At 39.4% G+C, this 25,324-nt stretch overlaps 1 pseudogene; it reads left to right on the top strand.

Annotated features, from left to right (window-relative positions):
• Positions 1 to 20,142: 20,142 nt before the first annotated feature.
• On the top strand, positions 20,143 to 21,539 carry LOC112405255 (microspherule protein 1 pseudogene; annotated as a pseudogene).
• The last annotated feature ends 3,785 nt before the right edge of the window (positions 21,540 to 25,324 follow it).

The raw sequence follows: 25,324 nt of genomic DNA, 5'->3' as shown, positions 1-25,324 counted from the left end.
GTAGTTTTGATTTGTATTTCTTTGATAATTAGCAATGATGAGCATCTTTTCATGTGCCCATTGGCCATCTGTATGTTTTTTTTTGAGAAATGTCTATTTAGGTCTTTTGCCCATTTTTCGATTGGGCTGTTTTTTTTTTTTTATTGAATTGTATGAGCTGTTTGTCTATTTTGGAAGTTAAGCTCCTGTGTGTTGCATCATTTGTGAATATTTTCTCCCAGTCCATAGGTTGTCTTTTCATTTTGTTTATAGTTTCCTTTGCTATGCAAAATCTTGTAAGTTTGATTAGGTCCCATTTGTTTATTTTTGCTTTTATTTCTATTGCCTTGGGGGACTGACCTAAGAAAACATTGGTATGACTTATGTCAGAGAATGTTTTGCCTATGCTCTCTTCTGGGAGTTTTATGGTGTCTTGCCTTATATTTAGGTCTTTAAGCCATTTTGAGTTTATATTTGTGTATGGTGAGAGGGTGTGTTCTAACTTCATTGATTTACATGCAGCTGTCCAACTTTCCCAATACCACTTGCTGAAGAGACTGTCTTTTTCCCATTGTATATTCTTGCTTCCTTTGTTGAAGATTAGTTGTCCATAGGTGTGTGGGTTTATTTCTGGGCTCTCTATTCTGTTCCATTGATTTGTATGCCTGTTTTTGTGCCAATTCCATGCTGTTTTGAATACTGTAGCTTTGTAGTGCTGTCTGAAGTCTGGGAGGGTTATGCCTCCTGCTTTGTTCATTTTCCTTAGGATTGCTTTGGCAATTCTGGGTCTTTTATGGTTCCATATAAATTTTAAGATTATTTGCTCTAGTTCTGTGAAAAATGTCATGGGTAATTTGATAAGGATCACACTTAATGAATTTTTAAGTGTTTGTGGTAACACAGTAGAATTTTTATAAATTAAATAAATTGAAAATACAAAAAGTACATGCCACCCTCAAAGTCAGACAAAGAGTCCATACAGTTCTACTTATATAAAAATCATAGAAAATGCAAATTAGTCTCTAGTGACTGAAAGCAGATCATGTTTGCCTGAAAGGCGGCAGAGAGGGAGGGAGGGAGGGGTGCACAAGAGGGCCTGAGGACACTTTTGGCAGTGGTGGATATGTTCATTATCTTGATTGTGGTGATGGTTTCATGGTGTGTACATATATCAAAACTCATCAAGTTGTGCATTTTATGGAATGTTAGTTACATTTTAATAAAGCTCTGAATAAAAGTATATGCTGTTTTCATTCTGTGACTAAACGTAGTAAAGCACATTTGTTCAAATCACAACCACATCCCTACCCCAGGCCATTCCTTTATTCTCCAGGCACCACTTGTGTGATAGACAGATGAAAAGTGAGACAGAAGTCTAGTAGGTTTTGTATCTTCACTCCCGCATCCCTCTCTTCCTTCTCCTTTTCAATCCTTTCTCCTCCCGCTACTTTTCTCTTCCCACCCCTCCCCAAAGTCACCAGAATGTGAAAGACTACATCTGTTCCTGCAAAAGTTATTTTGCAGTGCAATTAAGCATTCCTCACCTTATCTCCCCAGAAAGCTGGAGACTTGTGTGATCACTGGCATAATGGATGGTACCCAAAGCCCTGGCCCAGGTGTGCAGAGGCTGCACACACATCCATGTGGGCGGGAGGATGCAGCTTTCTGGCACACGATGTGGGGCTGCTGCTCCCCTCCTTGGGCCTCTTCAGAACTCAGAGCAGCTGCTACCCTCTAGGTGACCAAGAAGGGCTGCCATCATTCACCTGGCCAGGCCAGCTAACAAATGGAGCTGGTGCATTGCAGTCTGAATAAATAGTTCTGTAACCATCTCTGGCTTCAGGCTAAGGGAAGAGATGGATGAGCTCTGTGACCTGATGGGATTCTTTCAGGCTGGAGGGATTCTTTCAGGCTGGAGAGAAAAACTATTTAGAACTTACATCCATGCTCTTTTCAGTTCCTTTCAGAAAGCTTGAATGGCTCCTAGACATTTTCTTGATATACGATACTCATTGCCCAATATGGATATAACAATGACTAGAGCATCCAAATCCTTTGCCGATAATTATTTAGTTTCTGTCATTTTAGTTACTAAAAAATAATGCATATATATTTATAACCTATAGGAATATTAAGCATAATATCAGCAATAAGTAGCTAATAATAGTACATTAATTCATTTTGACCATTCTGTAGCTTTTTAGAATGAATTACTAATAAAATTGGGACACAATTAGAATTTTGGGCATTGAGTCCACGCTGAACATTTAGAAACTACTATGTTCTCCTCTGACTGGTTTGCCTGAACATTATCCTATCTGAGACCTCAATTTGTTCTCTAATGAATACCTCTATAAGAGGAGAAATTATATAGACTAACTTTCTTTGTATGCTTCCAGCTTAATTGTACAACTATATTGTTACAAATTGACTGAAACAGACTATTTCAGTTTTTTCCCCTCCATAACCAGCTCTGAATAGATGAACAGAAATAGCTCTCTTCATGTCAGAAACTTTAATTAAACCATTCTGAAAATAAGCATGTGGAAGTACTGGCAGGACCTTAATTTAATCACATTTCCTGCTCAACTATTCCTGTTGCTTCTTTGAAAGGTTGGAGGTTAGGCTCAGCTGTGACCCCGCTGTTGGCATGGACAGCCAAAGTCTGCAGGATTCAGAAGATTGTGACCTTTGATCTTTTGGACTCCCACACTAAATTAAAATCAGGGCCAGAGGAAGGCATATGGCTGATGGAATGTTCTAAGAGGTATTCATGTGACTGAGTCACATGAAATTAATTGATGATCCCTATTTACATACACATTCCATAAATCTTTTTTCTTTGATTTCATTTTATTGTTTAATAAAAATTTATGGCATCATATATTTGCAAGGGACTGCTTTAAACACTTATAAAGGTTACTCCTTTTACTCCTTATAACAATCCTATGGGTCAGATCCTCTCATTATTCACATTTTACATGTGGAGACTTAAGTAACTTTCTCGAGATAATTGCACATGGGTTTGAACCCAAAAAGCCAGCCTCCAGAATCTGGGTTGGTCAATACTGTTTCTTTCATCAAGGTTTAGGAGTGCCTATTCGGAAGGAACCAGATTCTTCTTCATGTTTTTGCATATTACCCCAGCATCCTGCCTTCAAATAAAATCTCTCCAGTGCAATTGTTCCAACTCATCCCACTGGCTGCCCATGTGCTCATCTCCAGATTGCGTGCAACATTCAGCTTTTCAGTGTATTTCATCCAGAATTGTCTAATTTCCTGACGTTTAAAAAAATTTTTTTCTTTTTCCCTGCTTCTTAACTCTTGGGCTTCTCTGCCCTTTTCTTCCCCACTCTCCAGCAGTCAGTTCTTCTGGAATGATATAACTGGGCCCTTTTACAAGTCATTCAGGTAGGAGAATACAGGTAGAAGTGAAATAGAAAAAAAAAAAAGCATACTAATACTGTATTAAAGGATTATTTTTTTTTAATCCCCACCCTGCCTCCTCCCATACACATAAATAGCTTTCTAGCAAGAGATAATGTATTCTCATCCACATATACATTGGGTGTTAGGTGACATGTAGCACTGAGATTTTACATTTTTCAATTGGAGAAAAATAATGACATCTATGTGGTGGGATCGATACTTCCATTAGAAATATAATCAATATTAAAGAATTTGTAATATATTAAAATCAAATGCAGTGAAAATCCAGGGAGAAAAAGTTTTTCAATATAACTGAATTTAATTAGCTTATAAACTGTCCTGCTGGCACACGAAAGCTTGTTCACAGAGTGATGCTAAAATAAAACTATTTTAGGTGTCAGATATACATTGATAAAGATCAGATTCCTCACAGCTTTATTGAATTACAGAGGTCCCTCTACTCTTCTGTTCCCATCTATTCCCAGTGGATGTGAAGTTAGTTCAAATCAGAGTGAGGGTCATGAAACCATAGAATCCACTTTTTAAGATAGTTTGCTGGATTTTTCTGAAAACACCTTTTGTTAGGAACGATTCATTTATATGGCTCTGCAAGTCTAGGCCATTCATCTTCTTTTTCCTTAACCATCTGTGGTTATTTCACAAGCGTTCAGTTGAGCCACTTCCTTAGATATCTTTAAAAGAAAAGGTATGATGAGGTGCTTACAAAGAATCTAAATTTCTGGAAGAGGTTTTGGCTATTAAAAGCCCTACCTTTAAGTAACTTGATCAACATGTCTTTAAAAAAGATGTTAGAGAAGGTTTGACAGCACTGAATTAATTTTCTCACTTATCTTAGAATAATGGAGGAAAAACCCATTTTGATTTGCATTTCTCTAATAATTAGATATGTTGAGCGTCTTTTCATGTGCTTGTTAGCCATCTGCATGTCTTACAACTGTCTTTTAATGTTGGGAATTTTAAGTAGCTTCTTACATGTTGGGGTCTTCATTTCTCTGATTTTTCATCCTTTAGGGTACGTATTTGCAAGGAAACATTAGTACGGTCATACTGGTTGTTAAGATATGGAAATCATTCCTTATTTGGTGGTAAATAGCCATTGTCTTGAGCTTCCTAAATGATGCCCATCATCTGTGGTCATCCTGACCTTTCCTCTGCTCACCTCCTCAGAGCTAGACAGCTGGAGGCAGAGAAGGGTGGTCCCCAGAACCCAGCTTGGGTGCTTCAGTCAACATCCCCTCTGACTAATTACTGCCTCGTACTATACTGGGTGTTAACAATTTTGAATCTTAACCCTGCAGATAGGAAGCAGATAGGAAGCTAACTTCAGGTGGAATTGGCTTTGGGCTGAACTAGTCAGTGATCAGTGCAGATAGACACAAATATTTTGAAGACCAAACTATAGTGAAAGTTATATGACTTACACATATTCTAAGAAGCAGTGTGAGAGTAACAACAAAGTTCATAGCAGTTTTCTGGAGAGAGGAATTAATCATGAGACATTTATTTGAAAGAGACTAGGCTGCCCAAAACAGACTCTTCTCAATTGTCAGGTCTGTCTTTATTCTCTCATACTGTATGACAGTGGGGAAAGTTCTGTCCTGAATATAGATTATAAAGAAGCATTGGCAGTTTATGTCTTAAAGAGATTCTTACTGATGAGTAGGTAGCTGGTGATTCAGAACGAGGCTTTGTCTTAGTCACAAAATAGTATGTCAAATTCACAGCAGCTTGGAAGTTTTCAAAGAGAGTTGCTATACTTCAGATAGAACGATTACCTAAGATGATGTTATATATCCACCTATGGGAGCCTGAATATAGTGTATAACACTCATATTTATACCTTTAATATATGACAGACAAATTTTTTTCATAAATTAATTAATTTATGGCTGCATTGGGTCTTCATTGTTGTGTGCAGGCTTTCTTTAGTTGCGGTGAGCGGGGGCTACTCTTCGTTGCGGTGCACGGGCTTCTCATTGTGGTGGCTTCTCTTGTTGAGGAGCACAGGCTCTAGGTGCACTGGCTGCAGTAGTTGTGGCATGCAGGCTCAGTAGTTGTGGCTTGCAGGCTCTAGAGCGCGGGCTTAGTTGCTCCGCAGCCTGTGGGATCTTCCTGGACCAGGGCTCAAACCCATGTTGAGCCTGAGTCTTGGGTCTTGAGTCTTGCAAATCCACCTCTGCATTGGCAGGTGGATTCTTAACCACTGCACCACCAGGGAAGTCCAACAGACAAATTTTGATTTAGACACAGATCTGAGGAAAGATGTTTTTATTAGCTTGCTAGTTATATGGGGAAACTTGAGGTTCAAGTCAGCGATTTAAATTACGTACCACATACAGCCCAACTACTGTTGTGGACATTTTCATATTCTCTCATTGATATTTCCAATAGCATTGTGTAGCTGGTATTGTTAATTTAATTTTAGAGATGAAGCTCAGAGAAGTTATGTGATTAGGCATTCAAAGGCCTTTACCCAGCAGATGTCTCGAAGCATCTTCTGTGTGTGTGTCTGTGCATCCATGTTGTAAAGATGAGTAAGTCACATCCTCTGCTCTTAGGAAACTTCTTTCTTAACTCCTATTACACCTTTGGTCTTTCTTTGATATTAAATGGATGTCTCAGCTCTATGAAAAGCAGAAATGTTTGCTAAAGTGATCTGCAGTGATGTATATTGAATGGGATTAGGAGGAGATGAGGAGTAGATTCAAGATGTGAAGGATAATGAAGTCAGGAGGCTGCCCCTCTCTAGGTCACAAGAAATCCCTTGGCTTCTTACGGGTTGAAAGTTTAGAGCAGAAAGATTTAGATCTCAAAATCTTTATTGAATGAATGCTCATTATTGTTAGGTTCCTTCACATGCAATTTCCTATCCAAACCTCAAAAGAACTCTATGAGAAAGATGTTAAGCTTGTTTTCCTGATGAGGTGCCTGAAGCTGTGTGATGTTGTGTAAATTACATGGATAGAATTGGAAGAGATAGGGGCCCAGTTTCAAAACTGCAGTCTATGACAGCATTTCTATGGAATGTTTCACTTTTACAGATATTAAAAACTAAGGGGCCAGTTTTGACTGGAAACCTGTTCTCCTTTCTAGTTTCCAATTAAGTTTAGTTTAGTACTGAGAGGCGAATATTGGATTTCTAAATATTAATAGTTCATTTCATTGAAGGCAGTAAGCAACTATGGTGCCAAGGTGTTTATCGTATCATATTTTAAAAGTGTCTTACAATATGAATACATTGTCAACATTTCTGATGCTGGAGAGAAGTATGTTAAGATAAAGCAATTGAAAAATAATTGAAGCAGTTATTAAGCATAGAGCCCTATGTGAGATAATATGCTAAGAAAAAATACTCTACAAATTAAAATTTTAATTTATAAATAAATTACAAATGTATAAGTTTAATAGTTAGAAAAGTAATTTTTTTCAACTGATTCTAGTCCAAGCTCCTAGTAAACATAGCTTATTGCATTGACTGCACATAAGCAGCTGATTTTTGTAAACCACTGACTCTGACAGGAACTTTCAAGCAGTTCTAATTCAGAGGTTGTCCCTGCAAGGTGATTCATTAGCTCTTTAATCATACAAATAAGGCCAAAGCCACACTCCCCTGATACACATAATGGATACGGCAAACATGTTCTGTATGCACCACTGTTGCTGACCTTTAAAAGAACTCTACTATCCTTGTGGGGTGAAGCTCCTTTTTTTTTTGTTTTTCTGTACTGCTGATGACCCTTTACCCCCAAGGTGATACCTCTGCTAAATACTGCTTTTATTCTAGTGGCTTAGTGTTGAGTTGCAGGCATTAGAAACAAACAGGTGAGTCTTGAAAATTATTTTAAAAAGATTAGAAAATGTGATGGAGCCTGCAGAATTTACATGGGCCTTGCCCACACTTCTACTTTCTCAGCTTTCATAGCTCTCATTGGCTAGAGAAACAGGAAATTCACACTGTCTCTCTTTTAAAAGAATTATAGACCCATGATGAGTAGGGTCCATGAGCCTACTGTATCCTCTTGCATGTAGCCATGGAGATACATCCAAGCCTGCACATGGCCACAAAGAACAGGTAAAGTGGGGCACCTTTCCCTATTCTAACTGGTCAAAGGGACATGCCTCTTTGTTACTAAAAACACTTGAAATTCAGGAAGTGATAATACTTCTACTGACTATTCTCTCAGTGGTTTTCCATACTAATAGAATCTGTCCATTTGCATCTCCTTTTCTGTTCTCTGTGAATTTTCTTTAACTACTGTCTCTTCCTTTGTTAGATAATAGAAATATTGAGAAGAGTTGGAAAAAAGTTATCAGAGTTTCAAGGTTAAGAGGAATAACAGAACAGTGGCAGTCCTGTCCGTCCTCCAAATAAGCATGTCTGCTGTATCAACACATCTCCTATATGACTGGGGTTAAGCATAGAGTTGTGGTCAGAAAACAATGTGACATGAGTATTGTAGAGGTGGCATTAACCTCATTAACAGCAAGCCATAGAAGGCAATGCAAGAGGCCTGAGCATAGAGGTTATGGGATTCTTCTTTCCACAAAGCATTCAGAGTTATAATCTGAACTCTGTACAAAATAAAATAGGAGGGGCTGCCTGTTTTCCACTTCTCTGAGGTCTGCTCCCAGAGTTTAACAGCTCTGTACACTGAGAGTTGTCTTTCTGGGACACAGGAGCACAGAACTTGTCATTTGTAGGTGTTGTCTGTCCGAAAGAAGTTATGCATTCTTTACTGTACAAGTAAAAGGCAAAGTCAGGAGCATTCTTTTGCAGAAGGCCAGCAAACGGTCCTGTTTTCAGGAAAAAAACCAAGGGAGTAAACATAGAAGTATGTTTCGCTTAGGATTATCTTTGATGGTTTAATGAGTCTTTATGAAATTTCAGGTGTATTCCCAATTCTCAGATTTGCCCACAACTGCATGTTTTAATTACTCTGGAGCGTAGAGGGAGATTTTGTTAATCCGTAGCTATAAGACGCTTGAATGATTTGAATACTTCAGCCCTTCGGTCAATAGCATGTGTATTCTATACGGAGGCCACATTAACTATGCAAAGGGCCACATGAGGACCGGTGAGAATGGTGTTCAAAACATGGTCTCAGCAGAAGGGATGTATTATTGTTAAGACAAAACACCTTCACAAACTCTCAACGAAACCCACAGCCTCCTATAACCTCAAACCAAATATTTATGGCTAAGTCTCTCAGGATGTAAGCATCGTTACTAACAAGTTTTGAGGCATATTTGTTATTAAGTTTATTTTGTTAAAAATTTAAGAAAGAAACTGACGTAAATTTACTGTAGAGGTGTCATTCACTGGGTCTTTTATCTGTGAAAGATCAAAGTTTACATCATGAATCCAATTAAAACCTTTATCTTGGGTCAAATGTCTTGAAATGTGTTTTGGTGACCCTTTATCTGTCCCCATCATTATTTTTGCTTGGATTTTAAAGGCTATTCATATTAGTAGGGGATGAACGTGAGAATGATTAGAAAGGGAGTTTAGAAATTAACATTAAGCTATTTGCGAAAATGATTGTATATACCCAGTTCACACTGTCTTCTAGCAGAGTTAGTTTGGGAATCCATGTTTCAAGTCCAGTGATGCTGCCGGAGCTAACATATTTCTGGAAGTCTCCTTTGGAAATGTCTGTAAATGTCAGTTTATAAGCCCCACAAGACTTCCTAATCTATTTATTTATATTAACTCCTTTTTGAAAAATTCTATTATTTACCAAATTTTATTTCAAATAATGTTTGGCTATTTAAAAAAGACAAACTTGGAAGAGAAAAAAGATATTAGGAAAAACTGAAGAAATCGAAATAAACTATGGATTTTGTTCCATAATAATGTGTTGGTTCATTAATTGTGACAAATGTATTATACTAGTGGAGGATATTGATAACAGGGGAAACTGGGTGTAGGGCATATGGAAATTCTCTGTAGTAACTTTGTCATAATTCTGTAAATGTAAAGCTATTCCAAAATAAAAAGATTTTCAAAAAAGGACAAATCTTATACTTGAGATATGTTGCCTTTTTCTGGTACCTCTCATTGACTGAGAAAAGAAAAGGAAATGAGGAATAAAAGAATAAAGAAACTAACCTTTTCTGAGTATCTATTATGTTCCAGAATCTTATGTATATGTTCTCATTTACTTCTCATAATAATCCAATGACAGTAGTTATTATTTCAATCTTATAAAAAAAGAAAAAGAATTCTCAGTAAGGTAAATGATTTGGCTGAGGACAAATAGCTAATATGTGTTAAACATGAGAATTCAAGCCCATTTTTATGTAGGTCTTAATTCTCTCCACCACATAATCATATTTCTGCCCTAAAAATTTATCATAGGCTTTGAAACTAATTTCCAAAGAGCAGTTTCTAAAACAGTGTCAAGTACAAATTACCCAATACTAACCACCATGAACAGGGTAACACTAGATACAAAATTTCTGGTATATGTACTCTTCAAAATTAGTTATGTTATAATTCAAGTTATTAATTTTCTGATAGAGTCCATAAGGGTGACAGATCTTTCCCCTTTGGGGAAAGTTTTCACTTCAGGGACAGTGGATCTCTTGGACCAAGCCCCATTCTGAACTTGTCATCATGCCAAAACATCCGTTTGGTAGAAAGGCCTAAAGTGTGGAAATGAGGTTGGCTCTAGGAAATGTAGGCCCAAATAAATGCTTCTGTGTTGATGGAAGACCCAGGGCTTTTGCCAATATTATGGCTTATTCAGGTTACCATGGAGAAATAGAGGGACCTGCTGATGAGGCCAAAGAATGACCTGCTAGCAGTGGGTTTTCACACCTGTGGGGCACTGCCCAGATCCTCCACTCTTCCAGCTGCTGGGAGTGTTGACTGCTGGCAGCTCACCGGTGGGTGCCTCCCCAGGAGCTGCCCTCTGATGGAGGGAGCTGCCTCACCCAAGTTTTGCACCTCCCTTTGGACTGCAGGCATCTAACGATGCATAGATGTTGGGGTTACAAAGGCCTGCTCCCCTTGCCTCAGTACGGGGCATCTTTCAAGGACCTCCCCAGCTTCAGAGCTCCCTTTGGGTTCAGCTGAGGTCTCTCTTGCAGCTGCCTTACACTTCCAACCTCACCCTTTGCTCATTTCTGCTTCCCTTACTCGCTTACAAGTATTGACCCAAGAGGGATCCTCAGGGAAACATCCATATGCAAATCTCAGAGACACTTTCCTGGGGAGAACAGTCTATGCCACTATCTCAATGTGCTACTGCCCTCTCCCCTTAGGGGAAGAATCTAGTACTTTAAAATGCTCTCTTAAAAGTGTAGACATCACTCTTTCCAGGAGGCCTCCTCTGACTAGGTTAGTGCCCTCTTAGGAAGCCCCTCAAGCTTAGTTAAGTACCTTCCCCAGTAGGACATTTATGTCACCAAACTGTAATTGAATTGTACGTAAATATGCCAAATTAGTCAAGCCCCTTTAAAGGATTTTTATTTATATTGGCTTTGCTCCAAAGATATTTTGTCATATAAACATAAGCATTGATGGGGTTATCCTGGAAACTTTATTTCTTGTTTTTCAATGCCAGTTGATTTAAAACAAATGGGCAAAGAACTGAAAGGATTGACATCCTGAAGAAAGAAATCCTGAAAACAGATTTGCCTATAGATAATTTTTTTTCCTATATTGTATGTGATTCTGAAACAGAGACGTACATACTACAGAATATTGATTCAGAATTCACATTTCCTTCCAACCAAGAAATGTCTACTTAAAGCTGGAGGAAATCTTACTGTGCTCCAAATTATTTTTACAGATGATGGAATTGTCACATATGAGTAAATGTTCATAATGGCATCTTCTCAGATTCCTCCAGCTTATGGTACCATTCCTTTTTCTGACTCTCCATTGTCTCTTTGTGCCACCTATTAAGAGTTAACCGTGGATGGCCATTGAGTACATTTGCAGACAGGCTCTTGGGGAGTCTCTGGCCATAGGCACCTTGAACAAAGGACCAACTCAAGGTAGATCCGAGAGACTCCCCAACCAGAAAACATCTCTATGGTTTCCCACATAGAAGCAAAGCCTAAGTAAAGATGCAGACTTCATAGGCCCGTAAGGCCTTACTTTATAAGCTTTCCAGCTGCTTCCTACCATGATCAGTGGGCTTGGAGTGAATCCCTTATATCTGTATTGTTTTTCTCTCATGATAGGTGTTTTATCTTGCCTCCTCCCTGTGAGAATACTCTTATTTCTCATTTATTTAATGTCCCAATTTTGCTTACTGCTTTACTTACTAATCTAGATTTTGTTGTGGTTTTTCTCACTATAATGACCCTACAACCCAAGTGGAAGGGGAGAACTTACTCTGGAATGATGGACTGCAGCTGCACAGTCAGTTGCTCTTGAAGATTTCACCTGGTTTGAGAGCTAGGTTGAAGTTGTGTGTCTGCTTTAATCCTGGAGATTCTTAAATCCCCACTCAATCCTTTATACTAGCAGTGCTCTCTTCATTACTGGAATAGTTTGAACTAATAAAGAGAAGCAAGTAGTTTGTGTCTTACCTAACAGAAAGCCAATTTCCTCACTGCTAATCATTCTCATGAAACTTTATATCCAGTCCCATAACCAGTGGTCTGTTGTATTGAATACCAATGACCCTCTTTTATTGAGGTTTAACTCCTCACATATGTCTCTTGTCTTCTTAGAATAAATGCTCACTGAGGGAAAGATTCTTGCCTTGAATCATTTTTAATCTTTCAAGAAGCTTAGGGTACTGCTTTGCACAGAAACTGCTGGGCTAAATATGCTTTATTATACTTAGCGTTGACTTTCACTTCCTTTTTATCCCTCCAGCCAATTCATGCCCATCCAGATTATAAACAAAATGGTTTTATATTATAATTTTCTTTGCTTTTATGTTTCTGATTTCTGATGAACTATGAGGGCTTTAAAAATGCTAAGGATTCACCTATATTCCTTTAGTCATTTTAAAGGTGGGAGAATGAGCTCCTGCATTCTTCAGAACAAGTGCAAGCACGTTCAGTTGGTCAGTAACAAAGAATTATAGCAAATAGGATATTAAAGATAGTAGAAGTTTTGAGTTAAAAAATACTCTATTATTTATTAGTAGGTGAACCTTTTCAGACTCTGCAATTATTTACTCAACACCCCAGTTTAACAGTGAACAACTTATTTCACTGGTCACTAGTTTTATTTAAGTCTTAACTAAATCTCACATGAGTTCTTTTGTGGTACAAATCCACATTCTGAGGTTGAATATTGTGGACTATTTAATTTTCTGAATGTAATTTTGCATATAATAGGCTTATCTTAGGATGAGCTCAAAACACATTGAAATATGAGGATTAATGAGGCATGAATCATAAATCATTTGGCTCTCCCCAGATTGCACTTCTGGTTGTGGAGTTAGGACCACATCCTAACTGTCTTGATTCTAGTACACTGTGCTCTCCACTGGCCTTCTTTTTGTCTGTGGTCTTTTAGGTCTGTGATTAACTGAACCCTTTAATTTGAGCTTTCTGACATTCTTTCTCATGCATGTTTTCCCTTTGGGTCTGTAAATGAGAACTACATCCACTGGCTTGGCAACCTCAGCTCTTGTGAGTATAATGACGGCTGCTAATATTAACATGGCACTTTATAAATATCTTTCACAAATTTTAGTTATTTGAGCCTCTCAAAACCTTATGGGTAGGTAAGGCAGGTATTATTATATTATTCTTAGTTTATAGACAGGGAGAGAAATATCTGAGAAAGATACAAATATTTTTAAATGAAGGATGGAATCAGTTTGGATTAAAACAAAAACTACTTCTGTAGTTTAAAAATATTTGCTAGAAACTTGAACCGTTGTGTCCAGAAATTTAAAGTCAGTAGTATTAAAATGCCTAAGCCTCAAGCTTATCTGTGGTAACGAGTGATGTGGTATTTCACCAACTGACTTTTGCAAGTTAGCATAGTTTATAAGCCAGAGAGAAGGTAAGAAAGATACTTTGCAGGAGAACTTGTGAGCTTTTGGCAATGTTAGCAATGTAGATTTTGATTCCAAGGCAAAGGGGCTCTTCCAGTCTCTAGTTTCCTGGACTATTCTGGTCCACTAGCTATGAATGACTCAAGGGCAAAAAGATCATGCCTTATTCAATTGTAAACCAAATTCCTTGAACAGTGCAGAGAACATAGTCAAATGTCCACTAAGCTATTCTAGTGGCTCTTATTCCAAAGTTCCTCTGAATTTATACATTTTCTTTTGAAGTACTGTGTTGAATGCATAACCTCAAATGCTATTGTGAATCTCCAGTCCTTCATTTGATAGTCTTTCCTAGTATAAAGCAATTTTTCTTGTCACGATGGCTCTATAAATGCTTGCTGTTTATTGCATCTGCTTCCATTATTCTCTCTCCTTACACATTTAATTCACTCTTATACTTTATTTTCCTTTTGTTAGATGCCATGGGTAAATCAGAAAGTACAGATAGAATATGAGTGGAACCTTTTGTCCCTCTGTTCTAGACAAATGCTCTTTAACCAGAGCATTGTAAACATTGAGTCGAGCTGAATAGATGGAACACTGAGTCATTCCCCAGGGCTTTGAGAAAACCTGGTGCTGTGGCAAGGGCTCAGCTTTGCCCTCCACACCTGTTACACTTGTGCTCACATTGGGGTGTAACAGGGTGCTGACTACATTGGCTCTTCCAGTGACCTAGAATAGTTGACAACTGTTTGACAATTCTTCTGTGAGAATTTCCAAGGGACAAGGGTATCTGAGGCTGGCTCTATCATCTTCCTGTTGGTGTTCCATTTTCATGCGCCCTCTTCTTTTCAAAGAAAAAAAAACTTTTTTCAAGAGTTTCACCCAGAATAGAATTCCTTTTTGGTACCTAAGTTTTGAGTATTTTTAAAAAAATCTCCTACTGCCACATCCTCCCAAAGTCTAAGAGGAACTGACTTGGCAGTAAGTGTAGCATTTGTTTGCTTCTCCCTTTACTAAGAAATTCCCAGAGGATCCTTTCCTCAGAAATACAAGCTTGAATTGTGCCCAGTCCTTGCTACTAATGCTCACTAAGAGAGATGGCAACACTAAAACAAGCAGCTATTAGCAATGGCATTTGGGCTGTGAGTGGTTTGTAGATGTTGAGAGTGAAATATTTCAAAATGGAACTGGGTGGAAAAGCCAAATTCTGATTGATAAAGGGCCTGTACATGTGCTTCATTTAACTTCAGACAGACTTTTGACTACTTGTGTCATATACAAATGTGTACAACAAAGCTTGAAATTGTATTTCCATTTTACTTAATTAGATTAGTGCAAGACCTGCATAATAATCAACAGTTAGTAGCTTCACTACTACTGGGGTTCAGAATCTCAAAATAATTGCTGCTTTTGAAGTTTGGTCTGTCCTCTGGGAATGAGGTCAATTGGTTGAGTTTTGGTATTGCTAAGGTTAGTTTTACTTGTATTTGTGTGGTCCAACTAAAAGACCTCAATTTTCTTAAACTAGAGTAGGTAGACATAAAATAGAATGCATTTTTAAAATTCTGAAGAAGTGATTAAGGATTTTTTTTTAAATTAAAGTCTTCCTGCTTTAACAAAAATAAGTTCAAGTACTATTTTTTTCCAAGTTTTAAAAGAAATGGGTAATGAAACCTCACTGCATGTTTTCTCTCCAACATGAATAATAGGAAGTTGAAATCCATTATAATTACAATTAGGGTGTTTTCTCTCCAGGTTTTAGATATCTACAGTGTGAGGCCTGCAAAGAGAACAGCTTTACATAATTACAAAAGACGAGGAAGATTGGTTTCAGAAAAGCCAATAGTGGAACAGACTATTACACATAAAATTCTGGGCAAGAAGACAATGACAATACCAAGAGAGAGAGCGCTCAAGAGAGCGATACTAATTACCATTCAGAAATCAAGAAAACCCCAATAGCATTTATCCAAGCAGAGAGCAGCTCTGCAGTTTTCTGTTAAGCAAAAGGAAGGCAGATGTGCCATCTCGTCCCTGTTGGGAAGATTTTCATATGCAGCTGGGTGATGTTTTAAAATAAGACTTTCATAAGTACTGCTTTGTAGAAGGAAGTTGAATTTCATGACAGCCAAGAGGAGTTTTGGGCCACTCTTGCAGCTCTCAGATGTGCAGTTCAAACTTTGACTTAAAAGGAACATGTAGGAGTGGAAAAAGTTCAAGCCTTAGAGTTAAGGACCTTATGCCTGCCTTGGCCATTAAGTCAGGCTATCTACCTTTTCATGCTCCAGTTTCTTCATTGGCTGAGCAGATTATAATAACACACTGTGACTGTGTGAAGTCGGTTGGTACACCTCTTAACTTTCCTGAATCTTGGTAGTTTTATCTGTAAAGTGAGATCATTTATGACTTTTGAGAATGTCTAGGTAAGGGGCCTTCATATTTCTTGTAAGCTAATTCTCAATTAACTCCATATTTCTCATATTCTATGGCCCTGCTATTTGCCTTTTATGTTTCATGGAGTGTTTATGAAGATGAAATAAGACCATGTACAGGTCAGTGCTTTAAAGGATATAAAGGGCTACCTAAAAATCAAAGTGGAACTCTTATTGTTAATACAGCATCGGATTTTGAAACAAGTTCCAGTTTTTTGTCAAAATGTTTATAAATCATATATCCCATCTGGGGTAGGATCATTGGGGGAAATTTCTTACCCTAAAATTAGTAAACATATCAGATAGAATTTGGACCCAGGTCAGTCTGATCAAGGTCTATGTGTCTGCTGATTACCTGTATTGGTAGGTAGACGACTGTTGTTAAAAGATAAACTGAGGCATATTAAAAATTTTAAGACTCTATTTGAGCAAGAATGGATTTGAATCAGGCAGATACAAAGGAGCTCTGAATAGCTTTACAAAATGAATGACTTTTATAGCCAGAAAGGAATGGGAATGAGGAAGTTACACTAGGCAAAAAAAAGTTTGGTTATTGCAAGGTTACTTTCCTTTAGGGAATGACAGGAGTCTATCAGGCAGACTACCTAACTGTTGATCAGGTGATTCCTGGTTGACTGGCTTAAGATTCTATTTATGAGAGCTGTAAATGTAATTCAGTCTTGGTTTGGTGATGTGGGTCTTGGCATAAAGAACTCTATTTTGGGCCTGTTGTCTTTTTTTTTTAAAACATTATCTGTAATGGTGAGAATGCCCACTACTCAAACTGGCTTAGAGGGAACGCTGATAAAGGGGTTTGAAACTTCTTCACCCATTTTCTTTGGGTTCTTTCCATCAAGGGTAAAAAGTCCAAAAAAACACTTACTTGCTTCTCTCAATAGGTCTCTGTTAACATCAAGAGAGAGGTGCTCTGAAATGTTTTGCTTTCACTGAGGGGTCTGATGAGTTACAGCTCTTATGATTAGGTTATTGATATTGGAAATATGCATCTTCCCTTACTGGTTATGTAAGATTTATGTAACTTGAGTTTTTTTATTTAACAGGGCTGGGAGTCTAAATGTATTGTTAAAAGTCTGTGAATGGCTGAGGTTTTCTTAAATTTTATAGCGTAAATTATTGGTAATGTAGCTCATAAAATCTCAGGAAGATAAGACTCTATGAAAATATAAACTTTATTATTAAAGACTTGAAGTGTTTTTACTGAGCTGTGAATTGTGGTGGTGGGGTGTGTGTGTGTGTGTGTGTGTGTGTGTGTGTGTGTGTGTGTGTGCTGTTCCCTGGCAGCTGACAAACACAGTGAGGTCATCAGCATGTGCTAAGATCCTGAGAGTGAGACTCATGTCTGTGCTCTGGATCAAGAAGCACCATGTATATAAGAGGGGGAATGTCTTGCTGTGCAACAGACTGGGTGTGGAATGGAAGGAAGTGGAGGGAGCCTGAGATGTAGCAAAGGTTTCCAGATTGGGTGACTGGGATGGTGGGGACAGGAAGAGAAGCAGGTAGGCTCTCAACAGTACAGATGTGTACCTCAAAAGAGGGATCTGTACTCGATATGCAGAATTGGGATTAAGCAGCTTTGAGAGGATGGGATCACCTGTGGGAAGAGATGGACCCGGGGAAAGGGTGTGCCATGAGATTCCCTTCTCTGAGCTGGTTTTAAACAGAGGCAGGTACAGAACGAAAAGGACAAAATGGTACTAGCAAATCCACTGGGGGGCAACATAACCTACTCGTACTCCAGGGCCTTAGCACATTTTGCACTCATTGTCTAAAAAATTCTTTCCCCATCTAACTCTGTGGGTCGTTGCCTCATCCTTTTCAGAACTTGGCTGAAATGTCACCTTCTCAGTGAAGCCTTCAATGACTGCTCCATTTAAAACTGCAATCTCTCCCATGCTCAGCATTCTCCATCCCCCTGCCTTACATCATTTTTTTTCCTAAAGCACATATCCCCGTATGCCTTACTCTTAAGTTTAACTGAATGGTTTGTTTAATGTTGGTCTCCATCCACTAAAATGACCAGCTTCAGGAGGTCAGGGACTCTTGTTTACTTTGCATCTCTGGAATCACTGAGATTGCCTGGCACATAGTAGGAGCTCCAAAAATACTAGTTGAAAGAACAAGTAGGCTCATAGGGACCTAAAGGCCCAGCTCTCATGTGATCATTAGCCTTGGAAATGCAGGAGGACCCAATTCTGGTGGGAGAGTGAAAAAAAGATTATCTACTAACTTGATAGCAGGAAACTTGAGGCCACATTTTGTGACTAGAAAATGTTTAAAGAAGACAAATAGCAAAGCAATTTGTCTTCCAGAGAGGATAATTCAGAATATTAATGGGGCTGCTGATAAATTCGTTGAGAAAATGAAGGATGCACTCGCAATGTTTGTGCAGCTGGAGATTGATGACAAGGCAGCTGGTTTGGAGGGACGTCAGTGTGTCTGAAAAATCAGGCAGGCTGTGATTTGGTTTAGGTGGGCATAATTATCTCTCATGTATACTCAAGGTGGTTATAAGTGGTAGGTCAGTCTTGGTTTCTTAAAGTGCTTTTTAAAAATGATCTCTATAATTCAGAGAAATTAGGATTAGAACAGAGAAATTACCTGAGTTGATAAAATGAAGAGAACGAATATGCTGGATTCACTAGAACTTGAAATTAAGTTGTTGTAGAGAAAATGCAATTTTCAGAATGACATAATTTTTAAAAAATGATTTAAGGATACATTAAAATATATGGAAAACTCAGTTTAATGTGAAATTTTTTATTGAAGAGTTGTAAAATGATGCAACCCAGTTGTGGGTCAGACCTTACAAGTTTCCCTCTTGGATTCTCAGAAGGTCTGGTTGGCTCATGGACTTCCTGGAAGTGTAACTTTGCACACTGGGAAGTCAAGTGGATGTCCAGGGCCCCATCTGAGGTGGCCAGTGCATGGTCCTAGGAAAAGACTTGTATGTGGTGTGAAGTCCAGGAGGCAACGCTTGATTTAATTCTGTTCAAATGATGAGCTGACCAACATAATCTGTATTTAAAAGCTTATTTTCTAAAGCACCAATGACTGCATACTGTTTGCATACATTCATTTACTTCTTTTTCTGGAAGGAGAGTTTGTATAATTGTACCTTCTCAACAGGAGTAGTACCTGTCTTATCTTTCCATGGGCTGATCATTTTCCATGTTGCTTTCATTTCTGGGTCTTGTCAGTAACACAATTTGGTCAGTGACGCTGACACAGGGCTGCTCCTTTCTTCCCTGGAGATGATCTTCCACTCTTCTCCCCTCCCTATTTTCTAAAAAAGAAATATCTGATTTGTCTAGCTTGGTTAAGGGAATATAAGACCTCTCATCCAGTGGTGGGAGGTAATTCTCCCCAAAGAAATCAAGAATATGAAATAGATAGTGGGGCAATGAAAAAGTAGCCAATATCCAAAAACTGATGGATTAAGAGAGCACTAAAATGTAAGTAAACTGCTATGCCCCTGTATGTGGCCATAGCAGTTTAATTTCTGTGCCTGACATTTAATTTTGGATACTTCTAGCCCCTTGATGTTTTCTTCCATAGTTTATCAGAGTGCTGGTAGACAATTAGTTGACTTTTTTTTTTTGGTGTCTCATGTGATGAGATTATTGGCTCTATAAATCTCCTGTCTGCTAACCTGTATCCTGTAGGTGAATGAAAATAGGATTTGGAGTAAAACTGTTTAGGTAGGAAGTTATTAAACATTATTCTAAAATTACCACTTCCAGTAGTTTTAATGTTGTAGCTTTATTGGCATATTTTCATCATGATACTTCCCAGTGGGAGATCTGTTTTCAGATTGATCCGTATTTAGGAAGAGATGTCCTACCATAAGGTTTTTTGTTGTTGTTGTTAGTTTTGTTGTAATAATGCTGTGTAACAAATAACTCCCCAAATCGCAGTGGCTAGAAACATTTATTTCTCACTCATTGGTCTGAAGATCCAGTGACTCTGATGGGCTCTGTTGTGCTTGGTTGGGCTTAGATGGGATAGACTGTAAGAGGATGGACAAAGGTAGTATGAGGCTGGCGAGCTCCCCAAACGCTCGAGTGCCAAGCATTTGCTGATTCCACCCTGTGCCTGGTTGGGCATTGCCACCTCCCCCTGGGCCAGCACCACCCACGTACCTCTTGGCAGAGGCCACAATTGATTGACTTGCTGTTGAGCTTCCACTCTTTGGCATGGCTGCATTTTGACGGCAGAGGGAGCAGTTATGCCCAGAGCCCGGTGTGTTGGCATCACCAGTCTGACCTGGGCACCAAGTGCTGCATGACATGACACGTGGCACAGGGAGAACTGCCCAGCATGGAAGATTCTCAGGTGCTGCTAGAGTCATCCTTGATGGCATCAGGCCTTCCAGCCACTCAGAGGATGAGGAGTCACTGGCAGGGCAGAAGCGGGCCTCGTCACAGGCTTTGGGCACCATCCCTAAATGGAGAATCTCCTCCAGGTTCATCAAGAGAAAGAAGTTTGATGGTGAGCTGGCGGAGAGCAGCCTGGCTAAGTCCTCTACCCGGGCGAAGGGGGCCAGTGGGGTGGAACCAGGGTGCTGTTTGGGGAGTGAACCCTCCTCCAGTGAGAAGAAGGTGTCTAAAGCCCCCAGCACCCCTGTGCCACCCAGCGCATCCCCAGCCCCTGGACTCACCAAGCATGTGAAGAAGAGCAAACAGCCACTCCAGATGACCAAGGATCTGGGTCGCTGGAAGCCTGCAGATGACCTCCTGCTCATCTATGCCATATTGCAGACCAATGACCTGACATCTGTCTACCTGGTTGTGAAGTTCAGCTGCCGCTTCACCCTGCGGGAAGTCCAGGAGCACTGGTACACCCTGCTCTACGATCCTGTCATCTCCAAGCTGGCCTGCCAGGCCATGAGACAGCTGCACCCAGAGGCCATTGCTGCCACCCAGAGCAAGGCCCTGTTTAGCAAGGCTGAAGAGCAGCTGCTGAGCAAAGTGGGATCGACCAGCCAGCCCACCTTGGAGACCTTCCAGGACCTGCTGCACAGACACCCCGATGCCTTCTACCTGGCCTGTACTGCCAAGGATCTGCAAGCCCAGTGGCAGCTCATGAAGCCATATTACCTGTTGGAGGACCAGACAGCCGCTGCCCAAGGGGGACCAAGTGCTGAACTTCTCCATCGCAGAGGACTTGATTGATGACAGTAAGCTCAGTGACATATGAGATGAAGTCCTAGAACATGAGCTGACAGTGGTTGACTGACGCCAGAAACAAGAGATTCGGCAGCTGGAACAGGAACTGCATAAGTGGCTGGTGCTAGTAGATAGCATCAAAGGCATGAACTCTCTGGACTTTGACAATCAGACCCTGGCAGTGCTGCGGGGCCGCATGGTGCGATGCACTTGAGAAAGATCACCCTAGGCAGAGCAGCTGAGGATAACCAGATTGACGCAGACCTGCCTCTGGAGGGTCCGGCCTGGAAGATCTCCCAGAAGCAAGGTGTCATCGAGCTGAAAAACAACGGTGATTTCTTCATTGCTATTGAGGCCCGGTGGCCCATCTACATCAATGGCCTGTGCTGTGTGGTTCCAAATGGCGCCTTAGCAACAGCTCCATGGTGGAGATTGCCAGCCTGTAATTCATCTTCCCCATCTACAGGGACCTCATTGCCCTTATTCAGGCTGAGGCTGCCAAGATCACGCCACAGTGAGAAGTGGTGGCAGGGTGCATGGGCTCTCTCTGGCCTCAGTTTCCCCTGCCATCCCAGACCCCTGGAGCTTGGAACTCAGGCTCCTGGAAAAACCAGAGGGGGCTGAGGGAGATTCAGCTCCTGGCCCCTTGATCTGAGCCTCTGTGGGAGGGTGGAGCTGGCCCTGGGTAAGCCCCTAGAGGCTGGGACCCTCAGGCTTCCTTAGTGCCAGAGCCCCTCCACTTCTCTGTCTGCAGAGGACCCTACCCTTTACCCCAGATTCCCACCTTTGCCTGGTGTCTCCAGCTGATTAGGTTCAGACTTTTCCTTTATTATTTTTCTTCTGTAAATACAAAGCACTGAGTTCCGAAGTAAAAAAAAACAAAACAAAAGGATACATTGAGAGTGATAATCCATACTCCAGAATATGGTTACATGTAAAACAAACATATAAAATACATATATATTATTCACATATAAAATAAGCAAGATCACATATATAATAAACTGATATTTTGTGGCTCTAATCTACCTTCCAACTTCGTAATGCAATGAACTAAGAAAGTCCCACCAGGTGGGAATTGTCTCACTTCTAGTCTTGTCCAGACCATCACTTTCATTGTCTTGGTTCTGTATGTGGACTGATTAGCACTTGATTCTTAATGACCTTCCATAGTAGTCAGTCTCTGCATTGGCAGGGTTGCCTCCTTATACATTAAGATTCTTATACTCAATGTAGATAATTCTCAATATATCTGTCTATAGTTTAAGGAAATAAAGAGTTTACATCAGCTCTATTCTTTTTCTCTCTTGCTATCCTTAAATGGCATTTTACTCAGACATATTTCTTGAATGCCTATGCAGGGTAGTGTGTGAGCTAGTGGATGAATTAGATATGGTTCTTGCACTTGTCACATTCACAACTCCTCCATAAATAAAGGCCCTGCTGGAACAGAAGGCACGTTGGTCTTCTTCAATATGCCACCTTCTAAATGCCTGAGAATCACTTGAGAAATGATCTCTCTGTGCATTGGAGTCTCTTCTCTGTTGGTAGGGGGCTTGGGATGGGGAAATACTCCTCCCTTCTTAGGATAGTTTGTGTGGGACATTAATGAGATTCCTTTGGTTTGTTTGAGATAGGTGGTTGTTTATAGTTTAAATATTTCTTATGTGCCTATGTAGAATAGAATTCCTGTTTCTTCTCTGAACTTAAAACACTGTTAATAAGTGAACTCCATAGAAAGGAAGATGACTTTTTGAAAAGCAGTTGATCCTTGAACAATGTAGGGGTTAAGAGTGCCCACCCTCCCCACAGTTGAAAAACCACAGATAATTTATAGTCACTTTCTCTATATAGTATTGTGGTTCTTCCGTATCTGTGGTTCTGCATCTGCTGATTCAACCAACCAACTATTGTGTAGTACTGAAGTATTTACTATTGAAAAAAAAACTGCATATAAGTGGAACTGCATATAAGTACAGTTCAAACCTGTGTTGCTCAAGAGTCAATGTACTATGTCCTAGGTTGTCTGTTATATCTTGGCTTTCTCCTCTGTGCTGGAGTACAAATTACCAGGTGGAAGAAGGGTAGAGTAGCTCATTGAAATTCTTTTAAAGGAAAATAAAGCCCATGTGCAACCACTAGACTATTAAAATGTGTTCTTATTAAGAAAGGAGGATTTGAATAAAAGTTCAACTTTTTTTTAAAAGCCAAATTTGAAAAATTGAAGGTAAAATGGAAGAGTATCTTCAAAAATGTTCTGGAAGTTTCTAGTTGTATTATTCCAAATTGGTGATGTTAATATTGTAAAATAATAATACCTGCATGGCTTATTATTCTCCAGGGATACTCTGATCATTGGAGTTGTGCTATTTATTTATTAGATAGTGTTGGAAGTGAATTGAGAGGTACTGAGAGAGAAAATTCAAGAGTTGCTAAATTTTCCCTGAGGTTTCCATGTTTGTGCATACAAAATGGCTTTAGTCACTTATTCATTTTTCTCCCTACCTTACTGCCAAATGCCTACTTTGTGTTTGTACAAATTTTTGTTTCTCAAGAAAAAATTTATTTCTGAACAATATCATATTGTATCTCCAAACTTAAAGAGTTTTCTCTTAATTTTCAGTATGCATAATTTCACTTCTTTTTTTTCACTGCCAATGTCTTAATTGAAATTTTAATACTCTTAGTTTTTCACTGTTCATCAGTTTATTGTCCTAAAAAACATGGATTCGATCCCTGGTGCTCTACAGAAACTACAATTGATTCTTCCATTGCCTCAAACAAAACGTGGCTTTTTCTTTCAACAGTATTGTATTAATTGTCTATTGTTGCAGAATAAATGATCACAAACTTAGTGGCTTAAAACAACACACAATTTATTATCCAACCATTTCTGTGGGCCAGGAATTTTGAGCACTGCCGAAACATGGTCTTTGCTTCAGAATGTCTCAGAAGGCTGCAGTGAAATCATTGGTCAGGGTTGGGATCTCATCTGAAGGTTCAACTGAGTTTGCATACTTATTGGCAGGATTCAGTTTCTTGAGGCTGTTGATCCAGAGGCCTCAGTTCTTTGCTGGGCTGTTGACCACTTTCTTTCTTTTTTTTTTTTTAATATCTTTATTAGAGTATAATTGCATTACAATGGTGTGTTAGTTTCTCCTTTATAACAAAGTGAATCAGTTATACATATACATATATCCCCATTCTCTTCCCTCTTTTGTCTCCCTCTCTCCCATCCTCCCTATCCCACCCCTCTGGGTGGTCACAAAGCACTGAGCTGATCTCCCTGTGCTATGTGGCTGCTTCCCACTAGCTATCTATTTTACATTTGGTAGAGTATATGTGTCCATGCCACTCTTTCATTTTGTCCCAGTTTACCCTTCCCCCTCTTGGTGTCCTCAAGTCCATTCTCTAGTAGGTCTGCATCTTTATTCCCATCTTGCCCCTAGGTTCTTCATGACCATTTTTTTTTTAGATTCCATATATATGTGTTAGCATATGGTATTTGTTCTTCTCTTTCTGACTTACTTTACTATGTATGACAGACTCTGGGTCCATCCACCTCACTACAGATAACGCAATTTCGTTTCTTTTTATGGCTGAGTAATATTCCATTGTATATATGTGCCACATCTTCTTTATCCATTCATCCAATGATGGACACTTAGGTTGCTTCTATGTCCTGGGTATTGTAAATAGTGCTTCAGTGAACACTGTGGTATATGACTCTTTGAATTATGGTTTTCTGAGGGTGTATGCCAAGTAGTGGGATTAGTAGGTCGTATGGTAGTTCTATTTTTAGTTTTTTAAGGAACATCCATCCTGTTCTCCATAGTGTCTGTATCAATTTATATTCCCACCAACAGTGCAAGAGGGTTCCCTTTTCTCCACACCTTCTCCAGCATTTACTGTTTGTAGATTTTTTGATGCCATTCTGACTGGTGTGAGATGATATCTCACTGCAGTTTTGATTTGCATTTCTCTAATGATTAATGATGTTGAGCATCCTTTCATGTGTTTGTTGACAATCAGTATACCTTCTTTGGAGAAATGTCTATTTAGGTCTTCTGCCGATCTTTAGGTTGTTTGTTTGTTTTTTGATATTGAGCTGCTTGTACATTTTGGAGATTAATCCTTTGTCAGTTGCTTCATTTACAAATATTTTCTCCCATTCTGAGGGTTGTCTTTTCATCTTGTTTATGGTTTCCTTTGCTGTGCAAAAGCATTTAAGTTTCATTAGGTTCCATTTGTTTATTTTGGTTTTTATTTCCATTTCTCTAGGAGGTGGGTCAAAAGGATCTTG

Source organism: Neophocaena asiaeorientalis, unplaced genomic scaffold (assembly GCF_003031525.2).
Source record: "Neophocaena asiaeorientalis asiaeorientalis breed wild unplaced genomic scaffold, Neophocaena_asiaeorientalis_V1.1 scaffold171, whole genome shotgun sequence".
NCBI lineage: Eukaryota > Metazoa > Chordata > Mammalia > Artiodactyla > Phocoenidae > Neophocaena > Neophocaena asiaeorientalis.
The sequence above is the reverse complement of the archived record's forward strand: the minus strand, read 5'-3'. Positions and strand labels throughout refer to the sequence as shown.